Genomic DNA, 27539 nt, shown 5'->3' with positions numbered 1-27539 from the left:
TAATTACAGTCGAGGGCACAGTGGCATGTGACTGTGGTATAATAACTAAAGCCCTGGAGTGCCTTTTTATTCCATTAAAAATGACCTTAGCTTTGGATCACAGAGCTTTGCATTGATTTGTCTTTTTTGTGGTTTCCTCTCCACAGGTCTGCTTCCTCATACAGGGTGAGGCATTGAATCGTGACACACAGGGGTCAGTGAAATTAACTGTCTTTCCCGTGAGAAATAATTCATCATTCAGCATTTGCTATCAACATGCCTATGCTGTGAGCGAATGAAGTCACATGAAGTGTATGGAAGTTGTGGAGCAGAAGGGCATTATATAAATATAATTCAGTATTTATGATAGAGACAACAATAATTTTCTCATCTGCAAATAGTAGACATTTGGGCTGCAGAAAAGGAGATGCTGGTAAATTCAGTTGCTGTAAAAAGAAATTATTCTAATTGCTTCTTGTGACTAATTTAAATTTTGTTTTCTGCCTGTTTCAACAGGTCTTTTAAAAATGATGATTAATATTAGACCTGATCGTGTCCTCTAGTGGAAAGGCTTCCCAGACTTCTCTAGAAGTGAGGAGGCGCCTCTGTTCTCAGCACAGGCAGTGTGGGTCTCATCTCACTTTGTCTCTGCACTGAGTTCCCATTTAGGAAACACAAGCTAGAATGGGTGGTGTGAGCTGGGATCATTCAAATCGGTCTAAAAAATATCTACTAAGGGCTTACTGCAAGTGAGATTTATACTAGACGATGTGAGAAGGATACAACATGAAGGAGAAAGCCAGTGATTCTTACCTTATCCAGTTTAGAAAGTATACTTGAACCCAAGGGCTATGTACCAAAATGTTGACTGAAGTGTCGTCTATAATAGCGAAAAGTCAGGAATGACTTACATGCCTTCAATAAGATATTGGCAAAATAAACTATGAGATACCCAATAATGGAAAATCCTTCACCATTTGTAAACAGTGAGGTAGATTTCTATGTGGACAGGTCTCTGAGACAGAATGTTAGAGAAAAACTAACTATAAAAAGTAATACAGCTAGTATGGTACTCTATGCAAACACACACGAGACTATATATTTTCTCCATAATCATCAGATGCATAGCGAACAATCTTGGAAAAATACCCTCCAACCTATGTCCTCCAACTGCACAGTGCCAGGAGTGCTGTTCACGCTGGAGATGAGTTATTTGATGGCAGTCTCACAGCCATCCCTGATGTCCCTGTACCAATCTGATGACTGGTTAGCTTAGGGGAGAGAAGGGGACCAGTGTTAAAGATAATTGTCAAAGGAAACTTTAGCTGTTATCTACAATGTTTTAATTCTTAAAGGAGATTACACTAATGAATTAAATATATATTAAATATTAACTTAAAAGTGAGTAATGCATAATTACTGCTTTCCAGGTGTTATCAATCTAGAGGAGAAATAGATGTATACTCAAGTAATTCTGATGCAAAACAAAGTGTGATCAGTGCTATTCTCGATTTCTAACCTCGAGAGGTTGGAATATGAAGGTGGGAGGGAGCCTGTCTCTCTGCTTCCTGAAGGAGGAGAGATTTAGAGAAAGCATCCTTAGTGGAAGGAAGACTTTTTACTGTACAGCATTCTGGGCAGCTCTGGTAGTATCATTAACGGTCATCCATCCACTCAACCGTGTCAGATGATGTAATCCAGGAAAGGAGAGGAAGGCACCGGAGGCAGAGCCAGAGGGAAGGTTCTAGCCTATATTCATTAGGAATGGCTTGTTTGCAATTAAATAAACCTGATTCTGGCTCTCTAAAGCCAAGGGGAATAATTGGTGGGATAATAGGGGTTCACAGTAACAATGGGAGGCTGGACGACTGAACTTGGAAAATATAGGAGGTACCAAACACCTTGAGGAAGCAGGAAAAACGGTGATGCAGGAGAGCACAAGATCTCTCATTTAGCAATAACAGGCTGAACACGAATAAAATCCAGTAACGCCATCATCTTTTGTACCATATTAACTCTGATTGGTCCAGACTAAATCATATGCACTTGGCTGCTAGAGAGGAAACAAAGGAGAGAAACAGTGTGCTCAGCTTCCGCAGTGGATGGCAAGGTATCCGTAAACACAGCACTATGGGACCCCCCCTGAAAAAGGAATGGAGTGGGCAAGCTGGAGAACCCACAGGGAGAAGTGGTTATTAATTGGGTACTTAATAAGTACAAAGCACTGTGCTAAGCACTTTATATGGACATTATCTAATTTAATAGTCACCATAACTCTATGAGTTAGGTATTATTATCACTATTATTATTCCCATTTTACAGATGGGGTAAGTAACTTTCTCAGGATTGCATAGATATTGACTATGTAGTTTGGCTCCTAAGTCCTTATTTTTAATGACCTGCTACTGCAGATGTCCACTCTGTCCCCTCCTAGCCTTTTTGTTCTACTATTTCCCACAGGAATATGAAACACTTTAAAACAGTGAGACACATTATCCTTAAAGCAACCCAAAGGGTTTTCGCATCTGTAATTTCAGTTCTTCTTGTCATACCTCCAAATTTACAGTGGGAAAATACTCTGATTCTTATTTTTCTGATACCAAAGGAGGCAATTATGAATTATATGACTTGCCCAACTGCCCTCTCAAATAAGAGTTAAATTGAGACAAGAACTCAGAACCATTGAATTAATAAGTAACCAATTCATACCTTTAGTCAGGAAATTATGACTGCCTCCTTCAATGTGGTTTCTAGGACTAGTTCTCATTTTTAAAATATGCCCTATAAACCACAGATTGGAATAAGTCATCAATCCTCCCTGTTTGAAACTGCCCAATGGTTCTCATCACATTTAGAATAAAACTTTAACTCCTCGCAATGGCTACGAAGATTACAGGAGTCTGCCCCACCTCCTGGGCCTCCTATCCTTCCACTCTGTCCCATGGTCTTCACCTCCCCCTTGTCCCCAGATATTCCAAACTAGAGTCTGCCTTCAGACTTGAACCATCGTTCCTTCTGCTTGGAATGCTCTTCCTCTAGTCTTCACATGGCTGACTTCTTCTTTCCTTTCAGCTCTTAACTTAAATGACTTCTTGAAGACAACTTTCCTGACAACCCAATCTAAAGTAACTCTCCCTCCATATCCCTTCACCCTGTGTAAATTTCCTCATAGCACTTATTGGCCTGGAATTTTCTTGTTTATCTCTTATTCTATTGTTGATTGATAGATTCTCTTCTCTAGCATGTAAATTCCATGAGAGCACCATTCTTGTCTGTCTAGTTCAATGCATTTCCCAAGCCAGGACCCACAACTGTATGTGGCACAGAATAAAATGTTCACAGAATAAATTGTTTCCAGTTTACCCAGCCATTCAAGTTTTCCCTTTACCACTCAAAGGTCAAGTAATTGTAGCACAGTAAGTCTTGTTTGGCCTTGGGAAAATTTCCTTAGTTTTATAGTTCAAAAAGATGGTACAGAAAAGTAAAGTAACCTGCCCAAGTTCATAGCAAGGTGAAAGCAAACACAGACTAAAATCTAGGTCTTTTCATTCCAGAATAGAGCTCTTTCAGCACATTGTGCTGTGCACACTCTGAATGAGGAGCTCAGGTGACCTTTGATTTATAATTTCTGTGGCCATCATCCATGAGAGGCAGTACAGTTATACAGAGGTGTTGCTTCTCTGAAGATGAATATATTATCACTGGGATGGTTGGGCGCCTGAACTGATGATAATGACAGGTCTATGTTGAGCACTTTCCATGAGCTATGCACTATTTCAAGAGCTTAACATGTTTTAATTTATGTAATCCTCATACAATCCCTGTTAAGATATATTACAGTCATGCACCGCATAACGACCCTTCGGTCAATGATGGATCACGTATACGGCGGTGGTCCCATAATATTAGTACCAGACAGCCTAGATGTGTTGTACACTATACGATCTAGGTTTGTGTAAGTACACTCTATGATGTTCGAACAATGATTAAATCACCTAATGAGGCATTTCTCAGAATATATCCCTGTTGTTAAGCGACACATGACTGTATTATCATTTCCGTTTGTAGATAAGGTATTTGAGGCACAGATGTTTAGGAATTTTCTCAGGGTCATACAGCCAGTAAGCTGTGGAGGTAGGATCCAAACCTAGGCAGTCTACTACAAAGCCCTTGCTTTTAAGCATTAATGCTATTGTGTTTGCTGTGCCGTGAGGCACAATTTGTCCCTCAAAACACCAATCAGTTTCCATTGAGACAAAATCACTAAGAATCTTGGTTGAATTGTGAGGCAAATGGGAATCAGTAGGACAGTTGTCATCAGTGCAGTATTGGCTGAACTGACTGTCTTACTTTTTTAGGCTTTAATTTTCTTTGTACAAAGGTCGGCAATCAAAGAAATAGAACAAACACCATTGAGTCACCGGCTTCCGAGATACTGAACGGTGCTTTATTGATGGCAGGTGTATAGAGAGCTTCCTGGAACATGTTGTTTACGAATAAAGAGATCTTTCTGGCATTAAGAGAGTGGAGAGTACATGGATCCTGCTGGTCTGGGAGCATGACACACTAAATAATTGATTAAAGAGGAATTGCTTCCCTGCTCCTCCGTGAAGGCCAGAGTGCTTCAGTAAAGCTGGTCTCTGAAGTCAGAGATGGCAGCTGCGCTGGAAGGAAGGCACTGTGCTGGGGAGTCTCAAGCGATAGAGCAACGAAGCCTCTCTCACCTGATTGGGAGCAAGCACTCCCCTTTAGATGAAGAGCTCTCTGTTTCCTCACTGAATGGGGACAACTTCCTGAGCTAGAACTCTTTCCACATTCTCTTTCTCAATTCCATTAGGTTTGAGTTATTGACTTGCCATTCTGATTGCTACCGAAATTTCTTTTAAAAGTAAATCAGAGATAGAGTCCAGCAGAATGGAGAATCTCAGATATAGAAAGAAATAAACTGTTTTCACGAAGATCAGAGTACAAAGTGGGTATTTGGATTAAATATTTCATTTGATAACATAAGTCAATGACATATCTTCCTCATCACCAGTTTTTAAACCCCATAGGTTTATAATTTTTGGAATTTTCTGGCATAGCATGAACTGCTTTGATAATAAAGTTTGACCTTAAAATAGATGCTTTTACTTCCTTACAATCACATTTCAGATTGACTCTATCCAGAAGTGATGACTGAATTGTTTCTTTGATATTTTCTGGAGTGATACAGACCTACTGATGCTCTGAAAGACGGATGGCTGAGTGTGCTCAGAGATATCTGGGCCAGAAAGTTGTTGTCAAATCTGCTTGAGGTCGAACCTTTATTAAAACACTTTACTCTCTATTACTGTGTAGCTAAACCCAGCACACATACTGTAAACATCCAGACCTCACTTAAGAAAATATTTTCATCTTAGCTTTAATAATTATCACAATTAACTAATTGAACGCTTGCTTTGTAGAAGGAAAAGGCACAGGAAGTCATAAGATTGCCAAAAATTTTCAAACTAATTAGCAAATATATAAAATTTAAACCTATTTCCTCTACTGCATCTCCCCCTGCTCCGCCCCAATAAAAAAACAACTGCAACTAATGTTCATTCTAGGAAACGTATTTGAGAGACCATATAAATTTACCCTTTAACTGGTCGAAAAATGTACTAGTATCAGCAATTTAAAAATGGTTCGACACAAATAGTAGAAATAATATGAGCATGGGGCCGGCCTGGTGGCACAGCGGTTAAGTTTGCACATTCTGCTTCTCCGCGGCCCAGGGTTCACTGGTTCGGATCCCGGTGTGGGCATGGCACCACTTGGCAAAAGCCATGCTGTGGTAGGCGTCCCACATACAAAATAGAGGAAGATGGGCATGGATGTTAGCTCAGGGCCAGTCTTCCTCAGCAAAAAGAGGAGGATTGACAGCAGTTAGCTCAGGGCTAATCTTCCTAAGAAAAAGAAAAAGAAAAAGAAAAAGAAGTAATATGGGCCACTAACATGAGACCTGGATCTCTAATTAGCTGTCTGTCCTTTGGCGAGTTGTTCAGCCCCTATAATCTTCACTTCTCATCGCTTTAAACTGGGACTAATACTGTATGCTCTTTGCAAACCTGTTAAGATTGCTACCAGTATTAAAGCAATATTTGTAAATTAAATATGCTCTACAAATGCAGGATATTACAGACCTTAAATCGCTAAGCTCTGTGTCAAAGTTTTGTCCTCAGAGTATATTTCTCTAAGTGGGACGTATAATTTAGAACTATAGTGCTATTATCAAAAAGCCAATTTTATCTTTCAATGTTTTTTAAAATACCAGCCTGAGAATTAAAGAAATAAAAATCGATAGACCTTTTGGATTTTATTTTTAGATTCAGCCTGAGAACTGAAGTTTCTGGGACTGCGTAAATACTGCTTACCCCTGTCTAGCAGTAGTGTCAATCAAAACGGCAATATTCCAAGTTTTTCAATGTTATCAACAGACTTTTCTTACACTGCCAGTAATGCGAATTATCATTCCTTTAAAAAGAATTATATAATGACCATTTTCTTCTCCTGATAAGATTTCTGTTTAGTCACCTTTGATTCTTTGAGGAAAAATCAAGTCCTGGGGAAACACCTGCTTTGGAGAGACTATGAGAAAGCCGCTTGGTCACCAAGCCGGTTACATAAGTGACAGGATATGCCGCATTGAAAGAAATATCAGGAGTTTAAACCAATACTTGTATTTCTTTTTAAAAATTGATTTAAAACTGACACTAGTGAATTTTGAAAGTAATAGTCACTGGGCAAGGAAAAAAAGTTATCAGAAAGCACAAAATAAATAAGAACGTGTTTGAGTAAACAAAGCAAAAAGCATCTCACATAAAGTAAATAAAGTAAAAACAAAAAGGAAACTTCAGGGGCTGGCCTGATGGCATAGGGGTTAAATTTGCATACTCTGCTTCAGCAGCCCAGGGTTTGCAAGTTTGGATCCCAAGCACAGACCTATGCACTGCTCATCAAGCCATGTTGTGGCAGGTGTCCCACATATAAAATAGAGGAAGATTGGCACAGATGTTAGCTCAGGGCCAATCTTCTTTAGCAAAAAGAAGAGGATTGGCAACTTATGTTAGCTTAGGGCCAATCTTCCTCACCCCAACATAAAAAAAGGAAATTGCGTTGACACAGTAGTGGAGAAAATGACTCTAGTATATCTTTAAAAATAGTATCAATTGACTAGAAGTGAAACTGAAACTAAAGCACTAAAATATAAAGCAGCAAGGGATATTTCAATAACGTCTCTGCCTCAGAAGATGTAAAACCATAAAACTACAGGCAACACAGCAATTTCTGAAGATTTAATGCAAAGGTACAATTAATTATTCTAGAAAAGCCAATTAAAAAGTAAATCCAAACATTTTGTTGCCTCCATAACTTATCTTCCCCAGAAAACAAAAAGGTCAAAATCTCTTATGTCATATTAAGCCAATGCTTCAAGTTTCTATTTCCAATCCACGTAGAGAATCATAAAAATTCCAAATTCCTATAAACATAAACTTTGCACTCATATGATTATTGCCCTGATGTTTATGGCAGACTTTCCCGTGTGAGCAGTCAAACAGATTAAAAAATGTGGACCTACACACACTGCTCATCACGCCATGCTGTGACAGTGTCCCACATACAAGATAGAAGAGGATTGGCACAAATGTTAGCTCAGGGCCAATCTTCCTCATCAAAAAAAAAAAAAAAGGTGTCCTTCAGAGAAGAAGGTTCTGGTTCTAATATTTATTTAACTCTTTATAGGAGTAGGGAATGTCTCCCTCACCTGAACAGAAACGTCTTCTGCCAGGAAGACTTTGTTCCACAGGAAGTCAACCCAAGGAGTTGCCCATGATTATTCCCTGTAATGATTCAGTTGAGAGAAAACTTAACCTGGAGTCAGAACCTGGGTCTGAACTCCAGCACTGACACCTATATGCTGAGTGACCTCGGGCAATTCAATGAACTTCTCAAGGCTGAGCTTTGTCCAGCTGTGAGATGTGAGTCGTAATAGCCTAAGTCACAGGTTGATGAGAGAGTCAAATATAACAATATCTGTGAATGTGCTTGGTAAACTGAGAAATGCTAATAAATGCACAGCAAATATAGTTCCTGACAGGGTATTTCAAATTAAGTACTTGCTTTGAGTTTTACAGAGTGATTTAGATGGAAAAACTCAGTGAAGTGTGAGCTCTTCTGCTCTCATTTTGTACAATAGCCCTGGTGTTAATTATTCCTAACCAACTCCATGTTTGGGAGGTATGCATTTAACTTTGAAGCCTGCCCCACAAGATACTACAAATATAAAGTGTCCCCAAACTGTTTTCTTCTTGGAATTACTGCCCTGTGCAAGAAGCACAGAGGTGGCTTGTTCATATTAACATACCCAGATAGTGTGAAAACATTGCACCAACGACCGCCTTTTCACATGCCATTCCACTAGTTTTCCACATGTCTGCCCCCTACCTCAGGCAAGACTATTTGTCTGCCATCTCATTCATACCACTTGATTGTTTCCACGTCTATATTTTTAGATGCTGTTTACTTCATATATTACCCACCATTCTCTACAGCAACGCATTATTCTTACCCCCTTAAAGAGCTACGTCCTCTGGAAAACCTTCCACAATTGGCTCTCATTCTTCTTTGTTAATTCTATTTTCAACCTCACACTTAGAAGAGAGTCATGTAAGATTCGATATTTCTGTAACATTGATGGAGTTTTAGGACACCACATGAAACTAAGACTGTGTCTGCATAATGAGAGTGGATCCATTAAATAATTTCAATCAGTTCACCGCAGCTTTAAAAAAAAAAAAACCAGAAATACAAAACTAGTCCATCCATTTCCCATTTACAAAGAGAAACTGCCATGAGTCAGATTAGAAGTGATGTTGGTCCCAGTTCCTCTCACACTCCAACTTCATGTCTATATGCGTGAGTGTGTGATTGTGTGTGTGTATGTGTGTCTGTCACCTTCTCAGCTGCTTAACTCCTTAGCTGCTTAACCAGTAGGACATAGAGGAAATTCACTGGATAGGAAATTGTATTCTGTGCTGCTGCTAATTTGCTGTGAGTCTTAAGTAACCCACTGCAGCTCAATTGTCTTCTGTAAAATGAGTGTGTAATACTAGATGATCCTTAAGGTCCCTCCATGTGTATATGAGCTACAGACAAGGAGAAATCAGTAATATATCTATGCCACATCATATCTAAAAGACACTTTATCATTCTCTACCATGTTATCTACAGTAAATTTAGATAAAGTTTCTATACTTTATATAGATATTATTGTATGAGACTAAAAACAAAATGAAGCAAAAGGAAAGAGAGTGAAAAATGTGCTTCTCTGGGCTTTTTTTCAGTGGGGTATATTGCAGACTGGCGTGATAAGTCCAAATGTTGCAACTTGTTCATCTGGTGCCACGAGAAGCCCTGCAAAAGAGTGGAACCCTCTCCACGATTAAGTTCCTGACCCCTAACTGCTTACTGCCCCACAAATCCGAGCCCCAGAGTCTCTAGATCGACTGTCTTCACTAATTAAAAAGACTTTTCTTTCTGCTAGGTGTTCGCCTCACTCTTGACTGCTAGAGCTTTGGAATAGAACCGAAAACTATACAGGTGGCCTCCTTGTACCAGCCCCTAAGGTGGAGTTGGGTCTACCTGTTGCTACTACTGCTGCTACTGCTGCTCTGGGCAGCCTGATCCAGGGTTCTGGATCAGCAGATACAAAGAACAGCATCTTAAGTCTTAGATCAAATCATTCCTCTTGATTAAAAGACTCTAACGTACCTGTGGGCAGTTGATGGATGAGCTCGGGACTTTTCAAGTTTGATAGACTTTCTAAGGCTTACCAAATGTTTATTGAATTACTAAACCAGAATGAGTGACATTTTAAGGGAAGTTCTCCATGAGCTGTGATGGTGAGCTGAAACCAGGAGGATAAAGTTTAACAGAAATAAGCGTCCAGTTAGGTTGATATTAATAATAAAAGAGCTTTATGTTGGTATAGATTTTCACAGATTGCAAATCATTTACACATACTTATTCCAGTCAATACCTACCAAATAATGGCATATTCCTATATTATCGCTTTTTAATAAATAAATAAACTCTAATTCAGGTGGTATAAACAACTTGCCCAAAGTCACACATCTAGTAAATTGCTGACTGACCTCAAGGTCAGGTCTTCTGATTTTAAGTCCTGGGTTCCTCCTAAGATATATTAACGCACTGCATGCAGCTAAGGGACTATGTGTGTTAGATAGAAGGAGCCCTGTCTTCATTAAGACACCTTTGCAGAGTAGCAATCTTAACTTACCTTCATGAAAATACGTTATCTAGAACAAGACTAAGCATCCTATTGAATTGTATATTGGCAGGCCACATCTGGAGCACATATTCTATTCTGAGTATTATATTGAAGAGTCATAAAGTAGAGATTTGCCAAGAATTCATTCTAGTGGTTAAAGTTCTGAAAACTACGCCTTATGAGGGGAAACTGAAGGAATTTTGGATATTCAGTCGGGAAAAATGAATATTGGTAGTGGTGGTGGAGGGTGGGTGATATGGACAGGGAAAGTATGTTCATTGCCTCCAAAGCTCTGAGCAGCTGTTCTATCAGACAGATTAGACACATAGCTCCAGGGGCCAGCATAGAACTGCTGAAGAGAAATTATCAAGGTCATTTTTTATTCAATATAAAGAAAAATTTCAAAAAGTCAAAGTTGCTCAAAAATTGAGTACATTTTCTTGTGAGGTAAAACTTGTAAATAACCAGGCAAAGATCAGTAGAGCCTTTGTGGTGGATGATTGCAGTTGGGCACTGGCTGCGATGGTGGAGTAAAAACTCTTTAAGGGCTTTGCTCAGGGCCTCTAGGATTCCATGGTTTAACCTTTCTCTAAAATAATTAAGCTTGATCAGGGGGCAAAACCACATCTATTCTCATAACCAACATTTCCGGGGGTACCTACATTCCACTATTAGTGCTTACCATATTATCCCAAAATGTAGCAGCTTAAGATACAAATCTTGTGAGTCAGAGCCATGGAGAGGCCTCCACGTGGTCTAGCACTCAGCTGGCAAGGCTCTATGCTGGGGCAAGGAGGTGGGGGAACTGACGACTGCAAGCCGGCATCATTTCGAGCTGTACCGTCCAATACAGTAGGCACTAAGCATATGTGGCTACTGAAGTACTTGAAATATATCTAGTCTGCATTGAGTTGTGCTCTACACACACACACACACTATTTCAAAAACTTAGCAGAAAAAAAGAATTTAAACTATCAGTAATTTGTATATTGAAATAACATTTGGATATATTGGGTGAAATAATATACATTAACATGAATTTCACGTATTTTTTCAAAATTTTTAAAATGTAGTTAATAGAAAATTTAAAATTATATATGTTGGGCCGGCCCGGTGGCGCAGCGGTTGGGTTTGCATGTTCTGCTTCTCGGCGGCCCAGGGTTTGCCTGTTCAGACCCGGTGCGGACATGGCACCACTTGGCAAAAGCCATGCTGTGGTAGGCATCCCACATATAAAGTAGAGGAAGATGGGCATGGATGTTAGCTCAGGGCCAGTCTTCCTCAGCAAAAAGAGGAGGATTGGCAGTAGCTAGCTCAGGGCTAATCATCCTCAAAAAAAAAAAAAAATAATAATATATGTAGTTCGTATTAAATTCTTCCTGGACATTCTTGATCTCAAGGTGTTCTTTTAGTCACATATATGGTGCTTGATGCTGGATATTGACTGACATCTCAGCTGGGCAATTGACTGGGGCAGCTACATGTGGTCTCTTCACGCAGCCAGGGCTTCCTCTCACTGGGGTAAGTCTCAGGATTGTTGAAACGTTTGTTTGGCAACTCGAGGCTCCCAAAGCAAGCTTGCCAGTATGCAAGGCGAAAGCTGCATTGGCTTTTTTGACTTAGCCTTGGAAGTCATGTGCATCACTTTGCTGCATTCTGATAGTTACCAATAAACCATAAGCAGCACAGATTTGAGAGGGGGGACACACGGTAGTAGAGCATGTAGGATGGGGGCTATTGTAGCCTTTAGGAAAATACAGTCTTCCAAAGCTTGTTACCAGAATAGACCAGCAGAGTTATGAAATTTCCTTCTCCAGATTTAAAGACCCATTCCTGAAGTTTACATGAAGTCCTGGATGTGAGTTAGAGTTATTCTAAAGAGACTCTCAAATCTTGAAATTAAGCAAAGATGTTATGCTTAGCAATTGCATTAACAGCCATTATCAAGTGGGAACGTAGTTTAAAATGCAAACTGTCATTTAAGCATTTAAAAAGCTGTCCACATGCTAAGGAAACAATCATCAATCCAGTCTGGTGGTCACAGAGTTGAATCACACACAACACAGAATACTTCCAGTTTTTAGGGGGTTTTTTTTGGTTTATTTATAGTTAACTAATACAAGCATGTTCCTAATTGCTAAGAGATACATGTTCAAAACTGGCAAAAATCTTTCATTTTTACAAATGTACTTAAAATTTTCTTCACGTTACACCTTTTGAATGTTATTTAACAAGTTATACAATGTGGGTGTGAAGATGTGTAATATGTGTTGGCTTAAGAATAATGAATGATTTGTAACAAGTATAAAATTATTTTATAAGATGTAATTTATTTAATATATTACCCTATATTTGCTTTTTAGATGGGATTGTGGGGGTGGTGAAGCTACACCCAGAGCATGAAATGTCATAAAGGTTAAATCAACATTTGACTTTGGTCAAACAAATGTAATTGACTCAGAGGGCTCCTAGTAAATATAGAGTTCTGGAAATGAATGACTGTTGAGTTTTGCATGTGTTTATTTTTTTGTGTGAGGAAGTTCTGCCCTGAGCTAACATCTGTTGCCAATCCTCCTCTTGTTTGCTTGAGGAAGAGCAGCCCTGAACTAACATCCGTGCCACTCTTCCTCTACTTTCTACATGGGTCACCACCACAGCACGGCTGATGAGTGGAGTAGGTCTACACCCCGGATCTGAACCTGCACACCTGGGCTACCAAAGCAGAGCACGCAGAGCTTTAACCACTTGGCCATGGGTCCAGCCCCTTGCCTGTGTTTTTCTTTTCCTTAAATATTAATAGAGAATTGTCAATGTAAAGTTAGTTTAAATGTTCAGTGTGCACTGTTCCTTTTTCACTTCCTCTTCAGAGTTTCATTTGCTCAGATAATTTGCACTTTGATATTAATTTATTAATACAAATTATTATTTTCACTATCACTTATTTACTTATTTATCAATCAGAGAATAATCCACAATAGTTTATTTTTAATTTGCATTTAATGTTAAAGAATCCTTTTACATTCCCCTGGGTTATAAGCCAAAAGCACCAGCCTGCAGCTCATTTTGAAATGCCTCATCAGTAGATGATTTGATGAACAGTTAATTGAACTGGGCAATGGGAGTGAGAGAATACAAAACAATAAGAACAACAACAAAACCAAAAGTAGAATTAAACAAGCCTGCATTATTTGCAAATGTTATCAGAATTCTGCACTGCCTCTTAATTCGGGCTGGCATTTTATTACTCTTCATGCAGCAATCAGAGCAAATTGAAGGATTTCCCTCTTCCTCCATAATGGCAGCCAGATTAATGTGTTTGAAAAGCACACGTGACATGGGCTGGATTTTACTGCACATAGAGAAGACGTACAGCTCTGCTCCTAAAATTTGCTTTCTAAATAACAATGGATCTTGAAAGGAATCATGAAACTAAAAATAAGTTCTAGTACCTTTCGAAAGGATTTTCACTTAGAAGAGCTTTTCAGCTTGTAGAACCTTTTGCTGCATTCCCTTTTCTTGTGTAAACAAGAAAGACAAACAGATAGCATAGGATACAAATGTTCTCACTTTAGTCTTACAGAGAGATGGGCAACTACTGAGTGAATTGAAGAGAGAGCTACACGAAATAACTTGAAACAAAACTAAACAAAAATCTTTTAGGTCTCAACTTATCTAAATTAAGTAACAAATCTGGTACATAGGATGCTATTAAAGTAAAGGTTAATAGCATGGGCTTTGGATTATACACATGTAGGCCATATGTCTTCTCATCTATAAAATGAGTGTGAAAAAACTAGTAGGATTTTGGGGAAGATTAAATAAGAAAAGATAAATCAATGGCTTGACACAACACATTGTGAACACTCATTGTTGTCATTATTAGAATCCAGTAGGATATCAACCAACTGGGTCTAGAGAAAACACACCTCAACATAATAAAGGCCATATATAACAAGCTCACAGCTAACATCATACTCAACGGCGAAAAGTTGGAGCTTTTCCTCTAAGATCAGGAACAAGACAACGGTGTTCGCTCTTGCTGCTTTTATTCAACATAATACTGCAAACCCTAGCAGAGCAAATAGGCAAGAGAAAGAAATAAAAGGCATCCAAATCAGAAAGGAAGAAGTAAAACTGTCCCTATTTGCAGATGGCGTGATCTTATATACAGAAAACCCTAACGAATCCACCAAAAAACTGTTAGAATTAAAAAGCAAATTCAATAAAGTTGAGGGATACAAAAGCAACATAGGAAAGTCAGTGGTGCTTCCATACACTAATAATGAACTATCAGAAGAGAAATTAAGAAAACAATCCCATTTACAATTGCATCAAAAAGAATAAAATACCTAGGAATAAATCTAACCGAGGAGGTGAACTACACACTGAAAACTATGAGACATTGATGAAAGAAATTGAAGAAGACACAAATAAATGGAAAGATGTTCCATGCTCACAGATAGGAAGAATGAACACTGTTAAAATGTCCATGCTACCCAAAGCAATCTACAGACTCAGTGCAATCCCTATCAAAATTCCAATGGCATTTTTCTCAGAAATAGAACAAATAATCCTAAAATTTGTATGGAATCCCAAAAGACCCCAAAGAGCAAAAGATATCTTGAGAAAGAAGAACAAAGCTGGGGGAATCATGATTCCTGATTTCAAACTATATTACAAAGCTATAGTAATCAAAACAATATGTAGTAGTATAAAAACAGACACATAGACAAATGGAACAGAATAGAAAGCCCAGAAATAAACCTAGATATATATGGTCAATTAATTTACGACAAAGGAGGCAAGAATCTACAATGGGGAAAGGACAATCTCTTCAACAAATGGTGTTAGGAAAACTGGACAGCCACATGCAAAAGAATGAAACTGGACCACCATCTTACACCATACACAAAAATGAACTCAAAATGGATTAAAGTCCTAAATGTAGGACCTGAGACTAAAAACTTTTAGAAGAAAACATGGGATAAATTCCTTGACACTGGATTTGGCAATGATTTTTGATTTGACACCAAAAACAAAGGCAATAAAAGCCAAAATAAACAAATGGGACTACATCAAATTTAACAGCTTCTGCACAGCGAAGGAAATCAAACAAAATGAAAAGAAAACCTACTAAATGAAAGAAAATATCAGTAAATTATATTTCTGATATAGAGTTCATATCCAAAATATATAAAGAATTTATACAACTCAATAGCAAAAAACAATGTGATTAAAAAATGGGCAAAGGAACTGAATAGGCATTTTTTCAAAGACATACAAATGGCCAACAGGTACATGAAAAGATGCTCAACATTACTAATCATCAAGAAAATGCAAATCAAAACCACAATGAGATATCACACCATACCTACTAGAATGGCTATCATCAAAAAGACAAGGGATAACAAGTGTTAGCAGAGAGGTGGAGAAAAGGGAACCCTTGAGCGCTGTTGGTGGGAACGTAAATTGGTGCAGCCACTATGGAAAACAGTATGGAGCTGCCTCAAAAATTAAAAATAGAACTACCATATGGTCCATCAATCCCACTTCTAGGTATATATCCCAAAGGAAATGAGAACAAAATGTTGGAGCGATATCTGCACTCCCATGTTCATTGCAGCATTATTCATAATAACCAAGATATGGAAACAACCTATCAGTGGATTAGTGGATAAAGAAGATGTGGTGTATATACATACATATATACAATGAAATATTGTTCAGCCACGAGGAAAGAAGGAAATCCTTCCATTTGCAACAAAATGGGTAACCTTAAGGGCCTTATGCTAATGAAGTAAGTCAGACAGAGAAAGACAAATGCTGCCTGGTATCACTTACATGTGCGATCTGAAAAAAAAAAGTTACACTCATAGAAACAGAGAGTAGACAAGCGGTTGCCAGGGGCTGGAGGGTCGGAGAAATAGTGACAGGTTGGTAAAAGAGTACAAAATAAAACAGTACAGCAGAACAGAGCAGAAGAAGAGCCCTCAACTGGAAAATAGGAAGATAGGAAGCCCAAATTTTAGTATCTGATCTGCTACTAACTAACTGTATGACTTTAGTCCAGTCTCTTAATTTCTCTATCAGTAAAATGAGAGAGTTGGCTAGATGGTCCATATATTTTTGAGCTCTAAAATCATATGATTATGAATAAACAAGACAATTACCAACTCTCCTCTTCATGCTATGTCGTATAAACCTAAATTAAGGCTTGTTAGTTACCAAAAAATGACTTTAAGTTGAATAAAATACTCCTGGGATACTGATTCCATCTGTTTCATCAGTCTGTATCTTGGAACTAAAAACTAGGCAGGTAGTGTCGGGGCTAAGAGTGTGGGCTCTGGAGCCAGAATGCCTGGGCTTGAATCCAGACCTCTTACTTATTGGCTTTGTGACCTGGGGCAAGTCTGTTTTCTTGCCTGTATGACTGAAACAAGAAGGGTATCCGATGTCCTAATGTTGTGAGATGGAATGGATTCACATGTGAAAAACACTTAGAATATGGCTTGGCAAGGATAAGAGCTCAATAAATATTGGCAATTATTTATTGCTTTAACTTTTTATTCCTTCTATTTCTTTTCTGATAATTTACTGTTTATTAATGAGATAACATAAATCTTTAAAAACAGTGATACACTGTGAAATACTATATTAATATATTACCCTTACAGTCTCTTAAAAATATAGATGGCAAAACAAAGGAGAAAACCCTGGCTTGATTGATTATTTCTTTAGATAGAACTAACCCAACTGATTGAATTCTCTTCCTATCGCCTCTAAAGTTCCCTGAAGAACTCTGATGAAGTCTAGAACATGAAGTGTGGCATCTGGCCTCGTCACCTAAAGCCTTTCCTATTAGAAATCTCTCAGTCCAGTTGGGCCTTCACTCCACTCTCATCAAAATCTAATATAGAGCCTATTAATATATTGACTTGAATTCTAATCACTTTTTATCTCTAATCAAAATTCTTCTTCACAATTAAAAGTGTTGGCAGATACTGTCCTGTGCATTGGGACATAAAGCACATTTTCACAGAATATCTGATAATTCTGAAAGTTTCTTGCCACAACTAACATCTTGGAAAATCTATTTCTAATAATCTCCTTAATTGCTTTATTTATGGGGAATGGAATCTGGTGTCTGCAAGTAGAAAAACAAAACAAACAAACAAGTAAACCTCTCAGTGAAACACATCAGGATCCTGCTCCTTAGCTTATCCATGTTAAACATCAAATATCAGTTAAAAACAAGAGGGTGGGCAGTAAAGAACTGTGTGTGAGATGAAAGGTCAAAACCTGAAAAGCCAGCTCTGAAGTTAAAACTTTTTCTCAAAAACAGGGAGGAATGATTGGCATCTGGCGACAGTAACTGAATTCATCTGGTCTTTATCTTTGCCATATTGCTGTGGGGCATAGATTTTTGTCCTTGAAGGTACGTGAAGCTACTCTCCGTCATATGGGGGGGCCAAGTTATCTCTGTTTTTCCAGAATCTAAGCCAGTCAGCCCCAGAGCTCATTGGAAGGAGCAGGAAGGGGATACAAGAACGCTCAGGAATGCCGTGGAAGCTGTTCTTACAACTTGTCTGCCATCACTTATCTAGTATGAGCCCACAAGTGAAGGCTTCTTTTGACACATTCTACACAGCTTCTGGAGGACAAGCACATACACAAAAGTCAAAACTAAAAACCCATTCTGGCAGTTTGAATTTATTCACATATTCATCCTCAGTGGCCTAGTCTGACATGACACGACCTGCACTTCAAGGATTTTGTATCTCAGAAAACTTGAAAATTGGCCTTCTGTCTCCAGCCTGTTTCTCCTGATGTGACAAAGGAGTGGACTTCTCTGAAGGACTTGACCCCTGACTGAAGTGGGCATGTCACAAGTCCTTGGTTCAACTTGGTGACTCTTCACCTGCCTACGACCTGGCCTTGGATTCGTCCTGTTGCTGTTGTGAAAAAGCCCCCCAGGCGGGCCCCACGGGGAGGACCAGCCACAGGAACAAGGTGAGCCAGGTTAGGGCACTGAGGCCTAAAAGGCTGCTCATTTCCAACTTTGCAAGAAACTGGCCTCTCTTGTGAATGCAAACTTTTCCTTCAAAGACTCCAGGTTCAACACTGACCATTGTAGGATGTTCTTTACTAAAACTGCCTTTACCTCAAGGAAGGCTGCCTGTTTCCTCATGATCAGCTCAAAAGTCCCCTCCTCAGAGTAGTCTTTGTCCAGGGTTAGGCCAAATTTAGAAGACTGCCTCTGGCTGATCAACTCTTAAAACCTGTATATGATCTACTTCTTAGAGGCAATGGAGAGAGTAGGGGCTACAGGCCAGACTGGCTGAGTTTGTCTTCTGGCCTTTCCACTTCACAGCACAGCAGCCTTGGGCAAGTTATGGAAATTTTTTGTACCTATTTCCTCATCTTCAAAATGTGGAATGACATGAGTGCTTACTTCATAAGGTTACTATGAGAGGAAAATGAGTTAATTTGGATAAATGTATAGAACAGTGCCTGGCCCAAGTAAGCACCAGAACTGATCAATGTTTGCTATTATTAGCATCTAGAATTCTGAATAGTTAGTCCACTTTGTAAAGTGCTAGTTGACTATTTAGAATCAATCTGATCCTGAAGGAATGAGATGGGAAAGAGGTAAAATGGGGCAGTAAAAGGGGAATCTTGGCTTTGGGTGCTGTGGGGATGGCCTAGAGATCAGAGCCATAGGGAAGGCTGTGAGTCAGGGAGTAGGTTCTGACTTCCAGAAGCTAAGGCAGGAGTGGCAGGGCTGGGCTACATATCTTTAGTATCTAAGGGATAATGATATTGGTAACTTCGAAAGGTGAAGGCAATATAGGTAAACAAAGTGAGACAGCTAACTATATTTACCTGAACTATAGTTTCTCCTAGGGTTAACCCTGGTGGAATAGGATTAGATTAACTATAAATTCCTTTGAAGAAGAAACTGTTGTCCTAGTGCTCTCAAGGAGCTCTCAGTGAAGGTGTGTTGAGTGGATTAGCAAATGATGAATAATCAACCTGAGGTCCAGGTTGAACGTATTTGCTCCACAAACCTGGCTTGGCTAAATCCAGTGATGGCCTTTAGAGACAGCTTCAGAGATGCAGCCACTCCCATGCATTCATCTTCCCCCTGCTTATTCAAGGTCTACCAAGAAGAAAAGGGACAGCTTTAAAAGAAATGTTTAATAGGGAGAAAATTACAACTGTGTTTTTATAGTTCCACTAAGGACGCTTCATACTTTTCTTGGGGTCGGCTCAAGAGATTCCTTTGGTGTATGAGTGGACATTCATGCAATTTTCTTCAGCAAGTTTTCTTCATTTAAAATATTTTTTTTTTCTAAAATGAGATTATAGTCAATTGGAAAATATTTTTTTAAAAAAATCATTAACATCTCTGTTGCTGTGGATAGCAAGAGATGATCCCAAATGAAAAGACTTTCTAGATTGTGTTTATTGACACACATTTTTAGATGTTCTGAATTATCTTTTAACACTGCGCTGATATTATTTGACACCCACTACAAACAAGCTGCCAAATGGAACGTTTTAGTAACAATTAGTCAATTGTGATAACAGGAACTTAACAAACATGCTGAAAATGTGAGCATCCTTTGAAAATGAAAAATAATAACAACAATCTAAAAAAAGATAAAACAAAACCCTGTGTGTGGCAAATAAATATGAATTTTAAAAATGATGCCACAAAATAGCATACTTAAATTACATATAAAGTTAGAATTGGTGAAACTGTAGTTGCTCTCTTTTTAAAAATAATTACCAACTGACCTTTGTGGAATCATGCTGTCTCAACACAAAAGATCAGACCAAGGATCATCAGCGTTTCCCGTAAAAGACCAGAGAGTAAATATTTGAGGCTTCGTGGGCCAAGAGGCCAAACTGGGTATAATAAGTAGATATTATATCACAAATAGAAAACAAATTTCCACAATTTTTATTAACAAAATCAAAAATATAATAATAATAATTGAGTAGAATTGTTTTCGTAATATGTCTGCTAATGAGAAGAATGGATTATTAGGGTGTTTTGGTATGACATTTTACTTAATTGAGGTTGAACCCTCTTACTGTTCCCTTATCATCTAACTGATTGCAAACATTTTTCTGTAAAAATCATTCCTAGGTACTGGGGCCATAGAAAAACAGCCTGTCGGCTGGATTTTGCCTGCCCGCTGTAGACGGCTGATCTTTAGGTTAGATGCTTGGGAGGAGACCAGCAAAGCATTGTCCATAAAAGAGCAAGTAATAGTTAACTAGTAACAGCCTTGCTAACTGCTTCCATGTGTTGTTACTGGGGTCCGGGTAATGGTGTAGTGTGCTAGTCTTCAAACCGTAAAATAGAGAGTCCATAACACAAACTTGGAATCTTTTACCAGAGATTGAGAGTAATGTGAAAATGATAGCAAGCGTCTGGATACAGGAAAAGAAACCCAGCACAGAGCAGTGTGAACTAAAAACAGCCAACAAAAAGGGGGAAGAAAAGGGCTTTCTGAATGGGTAGGAGTGGAGGGGATTCCCTTCATGTCAGTGGTAAAGGGTATAGCCTGTTCCTTAGTGAAGCAGAACTAGAAATTTAAACCAGGTCCTATCCAGAATTGTATGTATCTGTGTTCAAACTAATTGTTAGTAAAATGAAAATTGTTTTTATCCTACAATCTGCGGTGGCTTCAGTTCTTACCTACAAATCACTTCACCATCTTTATAAAGTCATAACAAACATCCTCAGTGGATATATGGTATCTTAGCCGGTTACATATTGGTGCCTACTGGAGTCAAGAGTCTGAGCTTCAGAGTGAGGAAAAGAACATGAGCAGCCATGACCTCACTCCCTCATCTTCCCCTCCAACCAAAATGCTCTCTTAACATGGCTTAAGTCTGTCTGTTACATAAAAATGTCTTAATTTGTCCATATCCAGGTTCTACTTCACATACAGGGATCCATTAAACAAAATTCTTTGGCTTGGAACAGTAATTTATTCATTGAAAAGATTTTAATAGTTTGTGTGAGCATTTAATCCCTTTCTTATATTTTTAGTGTCCCTAGATAAAAGCATTCTTTTCAAGGAAAGGACTCAGGTAAAGAACTCGCACTTGAGAGTCAGGCTGCAGGGTTTGAATCTCAGTGTTACCCTGTGTGACTTTGGGCAAGTCACTTTTTTTCTTCAATATCAGTTAGCTCAGCTGTAAAATGGGGATAACACTTCCTACCTCACTGGATTTTTTTTTTTTGAGGAAGATTAGCCCTGAGCTAACATCTGCTGTCAATCCTCCTCTTTTTGCTGAGGAAGGCTGGCCCTGAGCTAATATCAGTGCCCATCTTCCTCTACTTTATATGTGGGACACCTACCACAGCATTGCTTGCCGAGCGGTGCCATGTCCGCACCCGGGATCCAAACCGGCAAACCCTGGGCCACTGAAGCAGAACGTGCACACTTAACTGCTGTGCCACCGGCCAGACCCCACCTCACTGGATTTTTGTGAGCATTAAGTGAGTTAATCCATACAAACTATTTAGCATTTTTCCTGGTACACATTATATGCTCAATAAATATCAGCTATTTGTGTGATTAGTTATTATTATTCAATTTACCTATAATATTTATCAAAATGGCAATATCATTTTTGACATCAAATGAATAGACACAATTTACAGATTCATTCACAAATGTTTTCTGTCCCAGGCATTATTGTAAGCACTGGAGATAGAGCACAAACAAAGCAGATAAATATTTGTAGTCTTGTGAGACTTTCACCCTGGGGGGGGCGGGGGGGAACAGAGAATAAAAAAACCAAAATGCAATCAAATAAAATGTATCACATGCCAGGAGTAAAATAGGGAGTATTAAGGAAGGAGAGATTGCAGTTCAACAAAGGAAGTCTTCCTGGTTATTATGGTCTTTTCTCCTAAGGGGTTGAGAGACCTAGTCTCCGTTGCCAAACTTAGCAAATGAAAGTACAAGATGTCGAGTTAAATTGACTGGGCATCCTGTATTTTACCTGGCAACCATGCCTGGGCATGAGGGATGAAGAGGGAGTCTTGAGTTTTCCTTTGGGATAAAGGACAAACGAGTTCCCAGGATAAATTCTGACAGGAAGGGGGTATCACAGAGTGTGGGAGGAAGAGGTTGCAGAGCTCTGGGGCTCCGTTTGCTCTGCTGCGGAAGCCCGGGCCCGGCCACCTAGATTTCTGCTTGTGAGTGGGCGGGAAGTGGAACATGCAGAGCCCTACAGCTTCCTCTGAACTCCTCATATTTGTTACTTAGGATCAGAGAAAGTCAGACTGAAATGATCATAGATGTCAGGTTATACAATCCTCAGGAAACACATCCGGAAACATCAAATGAGTTGCTCAATATCGTGAAGACAGTGCCTCTCTGAACCTGGATTATTGATTTAGATGCTCGAAAGGTCAGTCAGCTGCAAGAAAAAATTCTCCCTGTATGATTTTCCACTCTTCTTCTGTAATTTTTCACCTATGGTTCAGTATAGCACAATTTTCCCCAGAAAGATGATTTCCACAGTGAGTACTGATAGTTTCTACCACAGTATAATTCTTCCAATGATTCAAAGCTGTTCTCTTATACACGGTTAGGGGAGTGTTCTGGTTCTATGGTGGTGGTGGTGATTATCACATGAAATTAAAAGATGGAGCCAGCTCACTTGTACACGAGGGGAGGTGTTTTGTTCATTTCTGAAAGTTCACTTTCTGGAACAGTGCCTAGTACATAGTAGGTACTCTGTAAATATGAATTTGAATAATGGATAAGGATTTGTGGTATTATGAGGTTTTCTTAAAATCAAAACATGATTTTTGTTTAATCATTTTGAAATAAAGCTTCTTTGTATAATTCTGCCCAAAATAAGCATGTTAGAGATGTTTTCTTGCAGATGCTGAAAAATATGTATGTCATAGTAGTTCAGAGAACAGGCCCAGATAATCCTCACTTCACACTTCCTAGCTGTGACTTTTCCTTATCTTTGCACCTCAGTTCCCTCCTGCATAAAACAGGGGCAATACTACTAGTATCATACTAGTGTCTCCTTTCTCATCAAATTATTGAAATAAGTTGACATGTAAAACATTTAGATCAGTGCCTATCACATACAAGGCACTAGAATGTTAGCTATTAATATTATCTTAATCTTATATTATCCCTAGTATAATGTCTAGCACACTGTGATCTGTAAGATTGTTGAGAGGCTAAATAATGTTTATATATTAGGAAAATATTAAAATTATCTTTAATGTGTTGAGTCCTTTTGAAGATATGGCAAAAGAGTACAAGGATTAAAAACATCGCTACTTAACTACTGTAGTCAGTAACACCTTAGAGAGAGAATAGGTTGAGCAATTGTAAGGATGAATAAGCCTTTGTCATTGACTTCTCTCAAGCTGGAGAGCAAACAGATTTACATGGGAAGGAGGCAGTGCCTTCCCCTTCTAATCATGGGCCATATCCACCTTGGCAAGCTCAGGGCCTTTGATGAGCTTTTGTTGTCAGGAATCCAAAGAAAATACAATTAAGAGTGGGGTGGAACAGTGGTTTGTCAAGATGTGTGTTTGTATCATTTTCCCTCCCACCTTTGCCGAAGCACAAAGTACTGTATCACAGAGGTGAGTGACTCCATACTTAATCCCACAATTTGGATTTCTCTCTACCTAGCCAATAAATCCACTTTGGCTAAATTTATGGATGTTTTTCCTAATAGCCAAACCCAATGATTCCTTTTCAGCACTTCCCTCGACTCTCTGAAGTGTTTGCGGCATGCTGTCCTTTGTGAAGCTACTATATCTTTGGACTCTAAAACCCTCCCCTCAGTCCCTACCCAGCTGTCTCCTTCTCTAGCTGCTCTTCTCTCCTTCTCACTTCCCTATAGTGGCTCCTTTTTCTTTGCTCCCTTGTTATATGTTATGGTTTCCAGGGTTCTATGTTTACACTTCTTTTCTCCTTATAATTTCATCTTCACCCATGTCTTACAGTATCATATATTAACTAGTGTAGTAGGGTGACCAATGGCCTGCAAAGATACTGGGTCCCAATCCCTGGGACCTGCAGATGTTACCTTATTTGAAAAAAGAATCTTTGTAGATGTGATTACGATAATGGTTTTGTGATGGGGAGATTATCCTGGATTATTCGGGATTATCCAGATGGGCTCTAAATGCCATCACTGGTGTCTTTATAAGAGAGAGGGAGAGGAGATTTCACATAGACAGCAGAGGAGAAGACGATGTGAGTCAGAGATTATAATGATGTGGTTGCATCCAAGAAACTCCGGCAACCATCAAAGCTGGAAGCGGCAGGAGCAGATTCTCCTGGGGGGCATCCAGAGGGAGCATGGGCTGCTGACACTGTGACTTTGGCCCTTTGACAGTGATTTTGGACTTCTGGCCTCCTGGCCTCCTGAACTGTGGGAAAATAAATTTCTGTTGTTTTAAACCCCACGTTAAACAGCAGCCACAGGAAACTAATACAATTAGAAAATCTAAAATCTATATCTTTAATTACTCTCTCTTTTCTGAGTGCCAGATCCACAAAACCAAATACCTGCTGGATATCTCCACCAACTTCCCATTTGACATCAGAGTTAGCCATTATCGAGTATTTGTAATGTGCTAGGCACTGTTCTAAAGCCCTTCAGAAATATTATCTCATTTTAATACTCACTACAGTCCGATGAGGTACTCAATATCCTCACTTTAGAATGAGGGAACTGAGAGAGAGAATTTAAGTAGCTCACCCGAGGTTGTGAAGATGTTAAGTGCTAGAGCTGGGGCTTGAGGCCCAGTGTGGTCTGGCTGCAGTCAATCACTAATGACAGTGCTCTGCTGCCTGAAATTACCTGACGTCTCAGCTACTCAGAGCCTCTGCCATGGCCAAGCAGCAGTGCGTAGCCCCTCTGAGGATAGATCACTTGAGTTAAATTCAGAGCCCCTTTACAGAGCCCCTACTACCCGCCAGGCTCTCTGTTCCAGGTCTTCACAGCCATTACCAGGGGCATTTTGCTATTATTGTTCAAATATCAAACTATCTTAGGCTGGAACATTTCCCAAATCTTATGCAATTTCAGAGTTGAAGCCTATGTCAGGAGGAAGCTCTGAGCCAGATATGAACTACTCTTGCCTCCTAAAAGCCTCATGTTTATTATCTTGTTCATCGAGTACGTGGTGGCTGTTGTGTTGCCATGGTCACTTTCACTGTGTTGCTACTGGGCCCTGGGCAAAGTGGAAAAGCTGAAACCGAAAGCAGCCTTGTTCGCATTTATAGAGTTTGACCTTCCATGCTGTGTTTGCTACATCTGGAGCCTGGCTGTCCAATATTCCCCTCTTGGTTCTTCTCTTATCGTTACCACTCGAAATGTGGACAATGGGAATAATAGCCACAATATCTTAGTCATCTACTAGGTGTGCCAAGTAGTAAGTCTATGCTGTCCTCTTAATCCTTTCCACAATTCTGCAAAGAAGGTATTATTATTGCCATTTTATAGATGAGAAAGCTGAGGCTTATAGAGGCGAACTAATCTGTCCAAGCTCACACAGCTTATTAGTGGCAGAGTAGAGTTAGGATTGAAAGAATCATACAATTAAAATTTTTGAACTAGATTAAAAAATTTCTTAACATAGTCTAGGTTGCTTCCTCAGGTTGCCTTGGGCAGCGCTGAAGGAGGGGACAGGAGAGAACCAGGATGCTCATGGTCCAGGAAGAAGCCAACTCAGACTCCTCCCCATTCCCCAAGGAGCCAGATGTCGTGAATCCAGCCTCTGAGATTGCCTCATGCTTGGGCACAAAGAACTTTAGGAAAAATACTGATTTTTTATTACATATATATATAAGCGTTTTTAGGTTACCCAGTACTTCAGCATAAAAGAGCTCTTTCCGTAAGTGTGGGCGGGTAGGACCTCTCCTGTATCCTCAGAATTCTGTTAGGATAATCCCTCTGTGAAGAGGTGGATTTCCTGTGAAGCTAAAGAAGTTTAAATCTTCAGGGACTCTCATTTGCTCAGGCATATATTTTTGTAAAACTTGAAAAAGTAAAACATTTTAACCACAATGAACTAAGACCACTCTCTCTTTCCATATCAAGCTCCTCTCCATGCCCCTTCACGCTGGGTTGTGTCAGACTGGCTGTGGACATTTTTGGTATTTCACTAATGGGAAATCGAACTGGGAATCCTCTTAGTTTGGGTTTAGTGGGCTGTATTTATGTGGATTGCAGTCACTTTCAGGTATAGCTAAGTTTTGCTATCTGTCCTCATGCAGGAATACTTTCAGAAATATTCCCACTGCATACTCATTTGGGGTCATGGAATGAAGACACAGAGTTATAGACTGAAATGCAATACAAGGATGTCCTACAGTGCCAGCAGTATGTGGAGAGTAGAGGAGAAAAAAGGTTTGAAATGTTCAGAGCCAGAAGCTCATTTGTGGAAAGTTCTTCAAATCATCCTACATGAAAACTTGTAAGCAAAGTTTTGTTTCTCATCTCTGCGGGATTAACTCAGTTCTCTCCCATCAGGAAGTACCTGAGGGAGCAATCAGAGTACGCAACCAAAAAAAAAGTAGGAAAAATACACTATAAGGTGTGTCAGGAAGGTAATTAAAAGACAGATTTTTTTTTTACGGATTTTATGATGTTTGTGGTATTTGTCAGCTTTGTAAATGTATACTTTGTGATGCCTTTTCTTTTCTTATTCAGATTAGTCACATCACACTCGTATCTATTATTTTGCACTCTTTCTATTAAAGAGGGACCCCATAATTGTATACATTTCAGATCTCACAAATCCCGGATCTGCCCCTGCCACTACAGCACTTAAAAATGCACTGACTAATCAGACTCTTCCGGGAAGGGCTGGTGGCAGGAGGGCGGTGGAGGAATTGAGACCTGTGGGCTGCCGGGGGAGTGGTTCTGGCACTGAACCAGGACTTGGGGTCCAGCTCCACTGTGAGCGCTCAGATCCCACACACCACCTGGCCCCCGTGCCTGACTCACACTACCATCGTTTTTCTGACGTGGCCAGTCTAGTGAGCAGGCAGCTGTCATCAACCTGCTACCCATCTCCTCTCCACCTCCTATGGGGCCTAAACTGTCAGAATTAGAGATATACTACTTTGGATTTGGAAAGTTTTCCAATCTTCACGAATGAAGTGATTAAAAGCAAACATTCTTACATGCAATTTCATCGTAAATCACTATAAGTATCCCTTAG

General features: G+C 39.4%; 1 long non-coding RNA gene across 1 annotated transcript in view; it reads left to right on the top strand.

The window, feature by feature from the left end:
• Positions 1 to 27213, top strand: part of LOC139041823 (uncharacterized) — a 39720-nt gene extending 12507 nt beyond the window's left edge. The window contains exons 3-4 of the long non-coding RNA XR_011497800.1: positions 147 to 18304; positions 26590 to 27213. This is a non-coding gene — a long non-coding RNA (uncharacterized lncRNA). The remainder of the gene's footprint in view (positions 1 to 146; positions 18305 to 26589) is intronic.
• Positions 27214 to 27539: the final 326 nt, after the last annotated feature.

The sequence above is a fragment of the Equus asinus genome, chromosome 24, assembly GCF_041296235.1.
Source record: "Equus asinus isolate D_3611 breed Donkey chromosome 24, EquAss-T2T_v2, whole genome shotgun sequence".
In the NCBI taxonomy this organism is placed as follows: Eukaryota; Metazoa; Chordata; class Mammalia; order Perissodactyla; family Equidae; genus Equus; species Equus asinus.
The sequence above is the reverse complement of the archived record's forward strand: the minus strand, read 5'-3'. Positions and strand labels throughout refer to the sequence as shown.